At 37.1% G+C, this 14,711-nt stretch overlaps 1 protein-coding gene across 1 annotated transcript in view; it reads left to right on the top strand.

The window, feature by feature from the left end:
* The window catches only part of ABTB3 (ankyrin repeat and BTB domain containing 3), a 228,730-nt gene that overhangs the window by 107,595 nt on the left and 106,424 nt on the right, over positions 1 to 14,711 (top strand). The window lies entirely within an intron of this gene.

The following is a 14,711-nucleotide window of genomic DNA, read 5'->3' as shown; positions in this document are numbered from 1 at the left end:
GGTGATATCTCAGTTGAACATTTTTCCAGATGTCAAAGTGGAGTTTACCCAGTCTATTTAAAAAATGTCTGCCTTGTACGTTTTAAGTGCAGAAGTGCAGAAGTGAGTGTCTCAGGAAGAATATACTTTAATTGATACAAACCAACCTTTTAGATACTATGTTTGCAAGCAGCATTTCTTTCTGCCCTCTGTTAACTATGTCACTTTATTCTCATTCATTCTTGTGGAAGTTGCAATATGTAAAATAGAATTCTGAATAATTTGGTTGCCAAAAACAAGAAAGGAGAAGAGCGTAATCAGTTGAAAATATGATTCTCTATAATTCTCTATTTTGATTCATGATTCTTTTCTCAGTATTTATATTTGTTCTTATTGTTGCAATACTGTGTACTAACCCTGTCAAGCAATTTTACTTCACAATTGATTATTCTTAATTTGGAGAGAGAAAATTCCTATTGGCTGGACTAACCTTTCACAGGTTAGTGTCTTCCAGATGTGTTGGACTACAGGTGCTAAAATTTCCAGATGGCATGGCCAATGGCCATGATGTTTGCAGAACCTGATAATTTTAGATCAGTACATATGCAAGCCATGCAAGTTTGTAGAAGGCTGAGCTAGACACGTAAACTTTCATAGCATAAGAAGCTGCCTTATACAGAATGAAACCACTGTTTCATCTGCCCAGTATTTTTTATAGAAAGGAAAATGCTGCCGGCATCAACTTCCCTCCGTCCAGTGCGCTCCCACAGAGAGGGCTTCTTCAGGGTGCCTCCGATCAAAGAATGTTGATTGGTGGCCCCCAGGGGGAGAGCGTTCTCTGTGGGCGCGCCAGACCTATGGAACCGCCTTCCGGTTGAGCTCCGGATGGCCCCCAACCTGCGCTCCTTCCGGCGTGATTTAAAAACTTATCTATTTGAACAATCTGGCCTGGTCTGATGGGTTTGGGGTTGGATTTAAACAAGTTTTAACACATTTTTAGTATTGTATTCTTGGGCATAATTATTTAATTCTTTTTAATCTCTTTTTTAACTTTTGTATTTACATTTTGATATTTATTGCCCTGTACACCGCCCTGAGTCCTTCGGGAGAAGGGCGGTATAAAAATTTAATAAATAAATAAAAATAAATAAAAATAAATCTTTCTGGTGAGGGCCATATTTTCTTAGGGATGATCTGTTTAGCATCACATGTCCATGAGAAAAAGGAACTGAACTTTGGTGAGGGATCAGAGTTTAAAAGAGAATTAAAATTTGGAAAAATGAGTTTGCATCTAATTATTACAACTAGTTACCAATCTACTAGTTGCCATAATGTGTGAACCCATCCAGGGATGCCAGAGAACCTTGCTGCATTCAAACATTCAGGATTGGTTTATTCTGGTTCATTTACAAACATCTTCCTTAATCTATTCTATATGTTTTGGCTCCCATGTTACATTTTATGAAATGCTGAAATGTTAGACTGAATGACAACAAAGATAAATACTCATGGATGTTTGTAGTTTCATGCCTCTTTGTGCTTTTAGTAGCCCCGAGCACAGTACAAAAATGCTATGCAACCTTCCCTAAGGGGAAAAAAAAACTTCCTAAAGCTATAAACTGGCTTTTAATTTGAAGTGCTAGCTAAATTGCTTTTTGGGTTTGTATGAATAATATTATTATAATAACCCATTTAATGCACACCCATCTCTCCAGCTGTTCTATTTACATTGATGTATGTTGTTATTTGGACCACCTGGTCAAAGAGAGCATCTGTTTAAAATTGGGCTCCCCATTCTTGTTTTTTGTCTTTAACTAAGAGGCTTCCGAGACATTTTCTTCGCTTTCTTCCAAATCTTTTCCAGTTCTTTCAGTCTGACGGCCAAAATGAAGCAAATCATCTATCAGATAAAAAGCAATGTCATATTGGAACTGATCTACAGTAAATCCTGACAGAAAAGATGCAAAGAATCTAAATCCAGCAACTTTGCCCTCTATTTTTCGGCAGTGTTATAGCAAAAGAAATAGGACATTAATTGAGTGAAGCAATATGGTACATATTATCTAGCACTGAGTGACAAAAGGTCGGAAGAGATGAAAGAAATAGGAAGTATTCGTTTCAAAATTTAAGTAAATTGAAAACTTCTGTCCTGGCCAAGAATTGATGTAGCAGATTCTGCAAAAAGATCACTGAGTCTAAGTTAAAATGTATTCCTTGTTAAAATGTGGTTAGATTGGTTTTTATTCTTATGCGTAAGGATGAAAGACATATCATAAGACAAGCTGACAGCTAATAAGGAAAAAAAGTATATACAGTCAATTCAACATAATAAACAGCTGCACAGCTGAAACAGTGGAAAGATTAATAACATACATCAAGAAGAAGTTTAAATTTGCCAGCAAGAGAAAGATTACATCTGTGGTAGTCACAGTTGATGTTGGATTCATATCTCTTATCAGCTTCAATAAGTATAATCAGTAACCAATACTCCAGTAACATGGAGAGACAGCAACATGCTGTCCACCTTAGCCACATGGGAAGGGAATTCAATAATTGGTGCCATGGTGGCGAAGTGGCTAGAATGCAGTATTGCAGGCTAATTCTGCCAACTGCCAGCAGTTCGATTTTCACTGGCTTAAGGTTGATTCAGTCTTCCATCCTTCCGAGGTTGGTAAAATGAGGAGCCAGATGGTTGGGGGCAATATGCTGATTCTGTAAACTGCTTAGAGAGGGCTGTAAACCACTGTGAAGTGGTATATAAGTCTAAATGCTATTGCTATTGGGGTAATGGTATAGAAAAGAGGAAATCAGCTGGTATAGTAGTTAAGGCATTAGGCTGGAAACTGAGAGACAGAGAGTTCAGGTAGTCCTCAACTTACGTCCACAATTGAACCCAAAATTTCTGTTTCTAAGTGAGACATTTGTTAAATGGGTTTTTCCCCATTTTATGACCTTGCTTGCCCCAGTTGTTAAGTGAATCACTGCCAATGTTATGTTAATAATACAATTGTTAAGTGAATCTGGCATCACAATTGACTTTGCTTGTCAGAAGGTCACAAAAGGTGATCACATGACCTTGGGACACTGCAGTCGTCATAAATACGAGACAGTTGCCAAGCATCTGAATTTTGATCATGCGACCATGGGGAGGCTGCAACAGTCATTAAGTATGAAAAATGGTCATGTCATTTTTTTCAGTGACATTGTAACTAAACCGTCACTAAACAAACTGTTGTAAGTCAAGGACTATCTGTATTCATTCTGACTTAGGCATGAAGTCAGCTGGGCGACTTTGGCCCAGTCACTTTCTCTCAGCCCTAAAAAGAAACAGCCAATGACAAACCACTTCTGAAAAATGTTGCCAAGAAAACTGCAGGGACTGGTCTAAGCAGCTGCCAGGAGTCAAAAACTGACTTGAAGGCACAATCCATACTATAGAAAGGACATATTTCTTTATATGTGTCAGAAATTGTTAGATCTCTCTCTGTCTCTGTCTGTCTGTCTGTCTGTCTGTCTCTCTCTCTATATATATATGTAAATTCTTTGGCTTGCTAACAAAGAGAGACCAATATGATCATTTCAAACTTATTTGTTCTCATCAGTCAGCCATATCCTTCTGAGATTCGAACCTGGGCTGACTGCGTCTTAAGCCAGTGTTTTTCAACCTTTTTTGGGCAAAGGCACACTTGTTTCATGAAAAAAGTCACGAGGCACTCCACCGTTTTCCGCACCGTTGGACCTCCCCATGGTCGCTACACGAACGGTCGTAAGTCGAGGATGGCCTGTGTTCTCAAGGGGTTGGACTAGATGACCTCCAAGGTCCCTTCCAACTTCTTCTTCTTCTTCTTCTTCTTCTTCTTCTTCTTCTTCTTCTTCTTCTTCTTCTTCTTCTTCTTCTTCTTCTTCTTCTTCTTCTTCTTCTTGCATTTCTTTTTAATTTATCTTTCTGTATTTTCTTTTTTCTCTTCTTTTCTTTCTTCCTTCCTTCCTTCCCTCTCTTCCCTCCCTCTCTTTTCTTTCTTTATCTTCCTTCCTTCCTTTCTCTCTCCCACTTTCTTTCCCTCCCTCTCTCAATTTCTTGCTTTCTACTTGTTGTGGAAATCGGAAGCTACTTGCATTTCTTTTTAATTTTTCTTTCTGCATTTTTCTCCTTCATTTTTCTTTCTCTTTCTCTTTCTTTCTTTCTTTCCTTCTTTCTTTCTTTTCTCTTTCTTTCTTTCTCTTTCTTTTCTCTTTCTTTCTTTCTATCTTTTTTCCTTTCTTTCCTGCCTTTCTCTCTCCCACTTTCTTTCCCTCCCTCTCTCAATTTCTTGCTTTCTACTTGTTGTGGAAACTGGAAGCTACTTGCATTTCTTTTTAATTTTTCTTCCTGCTTTTTTTCCTTCCTTCCTTCCTCCCTTCCTCTCTCTCTCTCTTTCTTTTCTATTCTCCTTTTTTTCTTTCTCCCTCCCTTTTCCCCTTCCCCCTTTCTCCTTTTTTCCCTTCCTTTTTTCTTTCTTTCTCACCTTTACCATCAAAAGCACTTCACTCCAGAGGGGGAGGGGAACCCCAAAGTTTTTTAATTGCTTTGGTCCAAAGGACATTTTATTATGCAACGCATCAAAAGGACAGGTTAAAAAAAAATCAGCCATGTAATTTTTCAGACGCAAGCGAAGCCTCCAAGAGCGAAGCGGTCAGATCCCTCTATTTCGGGCTGGGGTAAGGGGTCGCGGCGAGCAAAGAAAGCGGAGCCAGGCAGCCGACTAGGCGGGAGTCTCGCATCCTCAGCCGCGCGGGGAGTAAGGAGTAAGCGGCGCGTGCTGGGGAAGAAGAGCTTTTTCGAACGTTGCAGGCAACCAACCACGCGACAGCTCAGGCGAGCCGGGCTAGCCGCCCGTCCGTCCTCTTCCGATAAGCGAGCCGGTCGCCTCTCCCCAGCTTCTCTCTCTTCAGCAAGAGACCCTCCGAAGCCAGAGAAGGGGGCGGAGCTATGCTGCCGTGGAGCCCTGGTGCCTAGAGAGGTCGAGCCCACTTCTTTTCCCGGGCTTTTGCTTCCAGCGAAGTAGGGCCGTCAGCTTAGCCAAGGCTCCGGTGCCCAGTGCTCCCTGCCAGAGAGTCTTGCAGCACTGCTCCGCCTGCGGCTGTTCCTCCTCCTCCTCCTCCTCCTCCTCCTCCTCTCGCCGCTGTCTCCTAGGTCAGTGTTTTTTCAATTTTTTCAATTTTTCCCACAGCACACCAGGCAACATCTCACGGCACACTAGTGTGCCGCGGAACAGTGGTTGAAAAACACTGTCTTAAGCAGTTGTTTTAACCCCTAGGCCACAGGCTCTCTCTCTCTCTCTCTCTTTGTTAGCTGAGAAGCAAGGAAGATATGTGTTAAATGTTTGTTAAGCATTCAGAATACACTTGCTTATTCCCAGACACGGGACAAATCTTATTTCCTGTTTCAGCTGCCACTGCTGTGGCTACTGCCTGTAGATGGCCTTGGGCTAGGGCTAGGCTGAAACAGAAAATAAGATTTGTGTCTGGGACTAAGCAAGTGTATTCTGAATGCTTAACAAACATTTAACATACACACACATACACACACACACACACACAGAGAGAGAGAGAGAGAGAGAGAGAGAGAGAGAGAGAGAGAGAGAGAGAGAGAGAGAGAGAGAGAGACTAGCTGGTGCAAGATTTGCTCCCCAAAATATTGTCTTATATGATTCCTTCTGGTAAATGTTGAGCAATTGGCAACTACACGGTCATTTTGTCCAATTCTTGCTTTCATATTAGAAAAATGATCATGCAAAGTTTAATGGGCAATGCAGTGCAGGAATTAAAATATTATTGGAAGAAGTTGGTTGGCGGTACATTTCTTCTGCAGGAAATATGCAGTGCCTCTATTGAAAATAGCTTAGCTGGTCTGCAATATTCATCAATGAAAGAATTGAAGATGAAGAACAAAATTAAGACAGGGTAATGACATTGAGAGCTTCTGCACTGGAGACAAATCCCTTGTGTGTCTCATCTCACTTGGCCAAATAATAAAGTATTCTGTTCTAAATATTCTATTCTAAAGTATTTTCCTCTACTACACTACAGCTGTTGATTATTACTGTTGTTGATGATGATGTTCATTTCACAGTCAGCCAGATGTTTAGACTGGATTTGACATTTTTATCCACCTATCAAATCCTTTCCAAGAACCTGGGGTAGGCAAATGTTGTTGCTTGATGGTGCTACAAGTATTGTTGCAGGATATAATATATTCCAGGTAAAGCTGCCTTTGGAATTGACTGATAGCAATTTTATCAAGGCCAATAGTATTCAAATGATGCAGATGTTTTGGGATTGCACCCAGGATGCCTATTAATATTGGTATTATCTTTGCTTTCTTTTGCCACAATTGTTCTTCTATTTGCAGAACTTTATATTTTTATTATTATTACCAACATAGCCAAACTTCAGGTTTAAAGTTTGGTCAGTAGCATTTTTTTTTGGTTATGTCACAGTGTTAAAGCACAGACAAGGCATCTCAGTCGATATTTTTCAATATTGATAAAAACTTTAGAAGACTCCCTTGATACATGTTCTTTCAATATTATCGACCAAACCCAGGGGAGTGTAGCAGAAAAAGGAGCAATAATTTAAAATATATTTAATATTCCTTTAATTAAAAGACATGCTTAATGAAATGTCACAACAATGATATAACAATTCTTGGCTTATTGCAAAATATTAATTGGTAAAGAAGCTAAATTATACTAAACGTTGATGAGAAGTGTATCTACAGTATTTTATTTATCAAATTACTTTGTATACTGTGGGAGAAGGAGTGGCAGAAGGGGTGAAAAGAGGGATCAGTGTAGAATCCTTATGTAGCCACAAACAAACTAAAGCCAATCCTCCTTGAGTTCCATTGACCCTTATCTAACTCTAACCAACTCTAACTATTAGGTGAAAAGATTCTTGTGCAAAAGCTATAGCAATAAATATGTTTAATTGAACCTTCAAAAGAGTACCCCCCAACACATAAGGGACTGTAGAAGTACACATAATCAGGGCTTTTTTACTCATAGAACGCTCAGAACGGAGTTCTGGCACCTTTTTTGGATGGAACCTTGTAGGGTAGGCAAGGCAGGTTGTATGACATGTGTGAGTTCCGGCACCTTTTTCTTTTACAAAAAAAGCACTGCACATAATACTGTAATTATAACAATGAGGCAGGATTGTGACAAACACAATCCATAGTCAAATCCTTCCAGAAATTACTATAAACAATAGTAAACCTAATAATAGATGCACTGATGATAGCTCTTAGCTAGCTATCTTTTGAACAGTTCAGTTTTGTTGTGTTTTTTTAAAAAAAACAACAGAATATTTTGTTTGTTTATTAAATTTATATGTTGCTCATTTCCCCAAGAAGGTAACTTTGGGTGGCTTATAGATAAATAGAAAAAGTTAAAAATTTAAACTATGCAAATTAATTTTTTTAAAACTATGCAAGAAATGAGGAACCAAGGACAGTACAGAGATGAGGTCTTGCTACCCTGTCAACCACCTCCAGTGGTGAGCACCCCTCGGGGCCCCAAACCAAGCAGCAAAGCCAAGTTTTAATACCCTTCTGGAAGCCCAAAAGGGTGGGTGCAGTTCTTCCATCCTTAGAGTGGCCCACAGGGCTGGGGCCACAATGAAAAAGGCTTTTCTCCTTCACTCCTCCCATTGGAATTCTTTGGGATATGGAGTCTGTAGCAGGCCTCTTCTACTGGTGCAAGAGGCCAGGCTAGTCCCATTGGGTCAGATACCCTGAACCCATGCCGTATAGGCTTTAAAGGTAATAACCAACACCTTAATGGAATCCAGAAGCAAACTGATAGCCAAAGCAGCTCACACAATCACTGTGTTACGTGTGCCCCCCCTAGGGTGCCCAGAATGGTGCACACCACTGCAAGTTGCAGCTTCCAAATACTCTTCAAGGGTAGTCCCATGTAGAATGTTTTGCAGTAATCCAATCAAAAGATGACTAAGGCATGAGTAACTGTGCCCAGGGCCTCATGATCCAGGTAAGGGTGCAATTCGCACACAACACAAAGTTGCATAAAGAATGCAGAAATTTGATGATAGCCTTTTTCAGTTCAGTGTTCCTAGATGTGTTGGCTTATGCCTTGGCCTGGGACATTCAGTATGTTAGTTCAGTGTTATTTAGCAGATACTCACTAGGAAAATATTTGTAGCTTTGAGAACAAGAGTCAGAGCAGTCCGAGTTCATTCAACATGCTAATTCAAAACCCACATTATGGCTTAGTATCTTGAGTGTTCCTAGCCAATGTTTTCTAAGGCACAACGTACATTTTCATGTTTATCAATTTGCTTCTTATAGCTACATGTAAGACACAGAACTATATTTAAGCAAATTGTATCTTAATATGCTGTATGAGTCCAGATAGTAGGCATCTATTTTCTCGCTAAGCTATCTACCTCTCTCATATGTTACTTCACACAGCCCACTCCCCCATCAGAAGTAGGCCCTGAGGCCCCAACTCTTCCGAACACAAGATTAACGTAAATCTGCATGTACCTTGAAATCTGCATGTACCACTTGAAAGCAGGATGATGGAATCTACATAAATTTTGAATGTGGATTAATGAACCAGAAACAGCTATAATGAATAAGTGCTGCACCTGAGCACAATTTTTGCCACTACTAAGTCAAATTGTATGGTTCTGTGATAATACTTTTCATTACACAGCTGACAAATGCTTTTCTTATCAGTTGTGTTCTTAAAGGCCCCTATGATGTTTCTGCTATTTTTCACTCAAGTCCAAGATGTATATCACTGATTGAAAGGAACTTTTTCATGAAGCTGTAAGGTCCATAGTGCCTTTTTAAAATAACACTTTAAAATGTCCAGCATATACATTATAAAAAAGAGCTGATTTGTGGAAATGCTCTTTCCTTAGTCCACAGGACTGTGAGTAAAAAGATGGCTGATATCATTATATGGTCCAGTACAGTTTTTTTATTTTATTTTTATTTTAATTCCATTTATATCCCGCCCTTCTGGAATTCGGCCTGTAGAATGTCCTGGTAGATTTTGTTTCTTGTTTTACAGTCAAGTTTCTTTAGTTGCAGCATCTCTGTGATGTATTTCTTATCTCCAGTGTCATTGCTGTCACTAGCATAGGAAGAGAATGGACCATCTGGACAGAAATGAAACTCCTGCCAAAGGAATCTGCAGTTTAAGTATTTTATTCCATCTTGACAGAATACTATGTCATTTTCTCTCTCTCTGTCTCACTCGAAGAAATGCACAGAATCAGGAATATTTAGTTTAAAATTAGTTTAATAGTCAAACATACTTTGAGACTGTAAAAATAGAGTGCAATTCGCCTTTTGCTGTCTTCTCTTTCTGTTTGTTTACGAACAGACACACTACTGAAATCATAAGGATGATGGCAACAATAAATATCAGCGCATGATTTGCAATCAAATAACACCCCAAAGGGGAAAAAAAAAGCTCAGGGTAATAACGTGGTTGAGGTGTTGCCCTAGAATAGGCAATTCCTACATATCTAAAAGAGCTCACGGAATGATACAGTTAGTTACTTTCTCTGATCCTGGTCAATTCCACTGAATGAAAATACTACATTTGATCTTCGCCCAAAGGCCAAGATCTGACATATAGAAAAGCTAAAACATTTTGGATACAAATACGTGTATTAATTCAGAAGATTTTAAAGACTGGAGTACATTTGAAACCAGAGCTTATCTTTTGGGACGGATGAACAGGGAACTAGAAAAAAAAACTTTGTTTCTATACAGTGAGTTTATTATGGTATGCTCTAAAGTAGAATGGTTCAGCAGTGCCCACTTCTTTCCCATGGAGGAATGGTTGATAAAGATGGAGGAACATGCAGAGATGGTTAAATAACTTCTTTGATTAGAGGAATGATAATAACTACATTTATGGCTGACTGGAAATCCTTTAAAGACTTTTTGCATGCAACAGGAAAAATGCACTTATGACTTGTGGTTTTGATGATTAGGAAAAAAAAAAGTAATAAATATGAGCTTTCTGTTGCAGTCATAGAGTAAGAGATAACTTTGTGACCGAATTTGTATTTTCTGCAAAGGAAATTGGAAATTTCTTTCTTTTTCTTTCTGTTCTTTTTTCTCCAATACATTTATCATTTCTTTCTTCTTTCTTAGTTTTCTTTATTCTATATTAGTTTGTGTTAGTATTTATGTTCTCTTTAAAACTTTTCATAAAAATGTATACAAGAGCAAGATTTATACAACAGCCAAGGGAGTTCCTTGCTCTCCCAGGAAAATAAGATGTGCTCACTTTTTTTACTTATAGTTGCTTACTCTTCTAAAAATGCATTACATATGGAATTTCTGCTTAAGCAAAAGAAAAAAACCAATGTTAATACTTTAAGAGCATAATTTATAATTGTGACATTTCTGTGAGACACAATTAAATGTTTCTATTATTCCTCTATAGATATTTTTTTTAAAAAAAAACCCAAATATTGTGTTTTTAAGCTGACAATCAAACCATTAAAAAAACTTGTCTTTCTGTGAATTCTGTTTTTATCTACCTGGTCAAAAGGGCAACTAATAAATAGATTTGTGAATCTTCAAGTATATACTGGTCAATGGTGTTTTGTATTTATTCTTAGATAAAGGCAGAACACTGGAAATAGGAAAAAAAACATAAGAATTTATCAAAATCACAAGAGAAATTAAGAACACAGATTTAAACCACTGGTCAATGCCAGTTTCTATCTTCTTTCAGATTTAAACTACGTTAAATTATTGAAAATAAAAATACAGAAAGAGGCTGGACCATTCTTCATTCTTCTCTTAATGATCAACTAGTATCAAAAACAGGACAGAAGCACATTAACATTATTCAGCTAAATTAGTATATTTCTTAGTATTTTGATAGATAACAATTGAATATAAACATTTTTCTAGTATTTCTACAAATAACAACCACATCAATATAAAGCCTCTTTTCTAATTGATCATCTTAATTACCTCGTCATAAATCCTGTTTTCAAAGTTCTTATTTAGATTTGTATTCCCCGCAATGTTCAAAACATTCTTACCAGTTAAGGTTTTCTCAGAGTTAATTACAGAGTTAAGTATTTAAATCTTTTTCCTCATACAAGCCATCCCAACAATTTTACATTTCTCATATCTTAAAAGAAAAGAAAAAGAAAAAAGAAAAAAACAATATACTACTTGAAAAACATGTCCCCCTAAAGCTAAAATATTTGTATGTCCAAAATTTTTCTATTCTTTTTAACCATATTCAAACAAATATTTAATCTTTAAATATTCCATCTAATAAATCCAATCATTTAATCTTTGAAATCTATTCAAAACATTCTTATCAATTGAAATTTTCTCAAAGTCAATTACACTTAAGTATCTAAGACAGACATGTTAAACACAAGGCCCGGGGGCCGGATCCAGCCTGTGAAATGGTTTCATGTGGCCCGTGAAGCCATCCTGGAAACAGTGAGGGAATGGCCCCCACTGCCTTGGCCCTGGCCCAGAGATGCTCCTTCTGCCAGAGACCCTCAGATCTGTCCCACTCCTGCCCAGGCCCCCATAGGCACCCTTGATGTGAATGATGTAGAGCTGGCCATGCCCACCCAGTAGGCCATACGCACTCTAGCCACGCCCACCCAGTAGGCCACGCCCACCCTGGCCATACCCACCCAGCCCCTTGAGGGCAACCATAATGCTGATGCAGCCCTCAATGACACCCCTGATCTAAGACTTTTCCCTCATATAAACCATCCCAACATTTTTATATTTCTCATATCATAAAAAATACTGTTACTCGAGGGGCCCATCCCTCTTAAACTAAAATTCATTTATATCCAGATTTTTTCTATTTCTTTAACCATATTCAAACAGCTGTTTAATCTTTAGATATTCCATCTGATAAATCCCATCATCTAATTTCTTAAATCTAACTTTAGCCTCCCTTTTTTCCCAATTTTCAATTTTTCAACATTTTTATCAGCTACTTGGAATGTTATTTTAATCTCTTTCTAAAGCCAAGCAATGCATCTTGAAATTATATTCTGTAAAGATTTAATGGAAGCCATTGAAATTCTACTGGGCTTAAGTCTGCCTAGACTTGATGGTAAATAAACAGCTTTATTAAATGTACACTTAAATAGTACTTTGGTTGGAGAAAGATAATTAGCAAGATTGGAAAATGTATGGAACAGGAATACAACGGTTTTATACTGGTTTTTGCCCACAATAGGGAAGAAAACATATTTCCGTGAAGAATCCTACTAAGTGAACTCTATAGGACTCATATTTATATTGCGGCCTATGATTTGGGACTCAGGTTTTGCCTTAGTTTTTACAAGTCTGGAACACATGCTTTGCAAAGCTCTTAAGTTTTATAGTAGAAATAATCAACAACTGAAACCACACCAGCCATCAAGATTGATTATTTTCATATCAAAGAATCTTCAAGATTTGTTTAGCAAACACTCTAGAAAAAAAGAAAAGACGGGGTGACCGACACATAGAATGAAAAGCACTCTGCAAATACACTGTTTCAAGTAATGGGAAGAAGGATTTTTTGTTTTATTTTCTATATAGTTTTTCTTGGTTTTCTTTTGGTCACCAATTTACCCAGATGTACATCTTCTTATAGAAAAAGTGCATTTCAATTACTGTACAAAGGAAATAATATTTTCATTCTTTCTTTTAAAAATTCAATTATGTTTCTCATTTGTTTAGTCTAAAATATTTTCTTCATTAATTTTAGGGTTAATACCTTTAAGAAGCCTTAAGGGACATCTGGATTCCATATGGTTTTCAGGGCTATTATTCTTTACTAGATAAATTCACATGTCACTGGTAATCTCCTTCAGTACTATAAAGTAAGATGATCTTATTTTAATCAATCAGACTTATTTTACTTTTTATATATTTGTACAGTTATTTAATATTGTGTTTATTTATTGGAAATAAATGAGATGATAGATGGCATATTAAACAACCATTGCTTGATTTTTTTTCCTCTAAAAGGAAGTGTCTAAGTAACAAAGAAAATTATATAAACTATATTTACCACTGCATCAAATAACATATATAATATCAGTTCAAGGAAAGCTACTGTGTGGATTATGGAATTATAGAAATTAATTGTTATTGAATGTTTTTAAATATAAACCCAGACAACACACAGTTTACCAAATATTAAGGTGATTATGTTAAAAAATAATAAAATATATTAAAAAAATGTTGAAAAATGATTTAGAGAAATTCTCTCTAAAAGAAAGATTAAGCAGAGAAAGAGAAATGATAATAAAAAGTAAAGCTTTCCTATTTTGAAAATTAATGATGTTTTATAAATGTACAGTATTGTGTAAGGCAGACGTGTCCAGCCTGCAGCCCGTGGTTTGCATGTGGCCCTGGACAGCTAGTTATGTGGCCCTACAAGATTTTAATAAAAATATAAAAAATAAGGGAGTTTGTTATTTACATATATTAACTATATTATATATTTTATATGTGGCCCAAGACCATTCCTCTTCACTCAGAATGGCCCAGGCCCACTCAGAATGGCCCACTCAGAATGGCCCAGGCCCACTCAGAATGGCCCACTCAGAATGGCCCAGGCAAGCCAAAAGGTGGGACAACCATAACTACATTCATGACTGAAAAAGAATGCTTTTTAATGCCTTAGTTGAGAACACTGAAACAAGCATTTGTATTCAGTCTTCCTAACAAATATTATTATCAGTATAATTGAAACAACAGCTATACAGTACATAAAAACTTGGAAACAAGTGCCATTGAATGAAAACTTCCATTTGTATTTTCATGCACAGAATTGTGTTGCAAGTATGGTTTGCATGGAAAGACAACAACCATCCCACACAGTCTACCACAAATATATTTGGTGAGTTCCAGAAAGAAAGCTGATCAAAAGTGGGAGGTGGGGAATACTCTAAAAATATTAAAGTGGATACGGAAAATAATCCATAATGTGTCTAGTAAAATATATAAGACCCTATACAAGCTTTCAATAAAATTTGAAGCTGTAAAGCTAAGTTACAAATTAAAATATTGAGTAGGCTGTTCACTGAGGGCAACAGAGAAAGTAAGATGTCCAATTATGGATCTCCAGAAAAGATGATTATTAAAAGGAGGAAAAAAGAAGACATTAGTGTGTGTTTATGTTTATGTTATAGATGAGATCAATTTTAGAAAGGTTCCTGAAATTTAAATAGAAATAAGATATATTTTGGTATAGTAGGAGAAGCTGTGACCAAAGTATCTATATGTGCACACTAAGCCTGTTGTCCATGTGCTAATGAATCACTGATGGTCTTTCAGATAAAGAATATTTTCAACAAACTTTGCCCTCAACAATTCTTCAATTCTAGACTGTTTTCTGAAAAATACAGCTATTAGAATTGAGAGACAGAGTTTCTCAAAGTAAAGATTTTAGTTATGTAAACCACCAATGCTTTCCCAATTTCAAGTCCAAAAAGCACAAAGCAAATAGTCCATTAAACAATGGGAAGAATGGGAGGAAAAAGCATAAGAGAAGAATATAAAAAAAGAAATTGTAGAGGGCAGTGAAAAGTTTCAATAAATTCTTTGTAGTATACAATAAAGATTCTTATCTTGTCTGAAGACCTTCATCCAACTGTGATCTTAGATAATAGTCATGCTGTGCTGAGCTGAACATCTGGGAAATATGTCTGAGATC

The sequence above is a fragment of the Vipera ursinii genome, assembly GCF_947247035.1.
Source record: "Vipera ursinii genome assembly, chromosome: 6".
NCBI lineage: Eukaryota > Metazoa > Chordata > Lepidosauria > Squamata > Viperidae > Vipera > Vipera ursinii.
The sequence above is the reverse complement of the archived record's forward strand: the minus strand, read 5'-3'. Positions and strand labels throughout refer to the sequence as shown.